General features: G+C 46.8%; 1 non-coding gene across 1 annotated transcript; it reads right to left on the reverse strand.

Annotated features, from left to right (window-relative positions):
* TRNAE-UUC lies at nucleotides 257–328 on the reverse strand. The gene has a single exon. It is a non-coding gene; the product is annotated as a tRNA-Glu (tRNA).

Below are 637 nucleotides of genomic sequence, written 5' to 3' on the forward strand. Positions count from 1 at the left end.
AAAAAAAAAAGAGATGTATGGCTGAGGGGAGGAGAGAAAGAACGCATGCATGGGGATTCTGTCTGTCGGAGGTTCGATAATCTATGATAGGACATCTAAGGCTAAGGAAGAATTAAAGGAAGTCCATTACTGAGAGAAGTGGTGATCTCGTCTTGCTTGCTGGGAGAGAGAAAGCTTCCGGACCACCTTTTCAAGCCAGATAGCGAGCGATCACTCAGCAATGAACACTAACTGAAAGCGGCCGGGAAAGAGTAGCCATCCCTTACGGGAATCGAACCCGTGTCTTCGACATGAAAAGACGATGTCCTAACCACTGGACGAAAGGGACCAAAAAGCCATTCTTCATATACCTCAGCTCCGAGAATAGAAGTGGTTCGTTTTATTTCTATACGCAATTCAAGATTTCGTTTGTGTTCTGGCGATTTCTGATGTTAATTCGGCGGGTCGTCCCCCCTTCCTACGGGTTCCCCCACCAGAGCCCGCTTACGGCACGCATGACGCATGGTTACAACCTTTGCCTTAGCGTACAGCGAGTTATATAGAAAGCATGAACCACCTCGAACTCACTCGATCGATGGTTCATGGTTCTACGTAATTAGTAGGATCGAGTTTCTACTCCAATCTAAGTTAGGGTTGT

The sequence above is a fragment of the Lupinus angustifolius genome, chromosome LG03 (genome assembly GCF_001865875.1).
Source record: "Lupinus angustifolius cultivar Tanjil chromosome LG03, LupAngTanjil_v1.0, whole genome shotgun sequence".
NCBI classification, from domain to species: domain Eukaryota; kingdom Viridiplantae; phylum Streptophyta; class Magnoliopsida; order Fabales; family Fabaceae; genus Lupinus; species Lupinus angustifolius.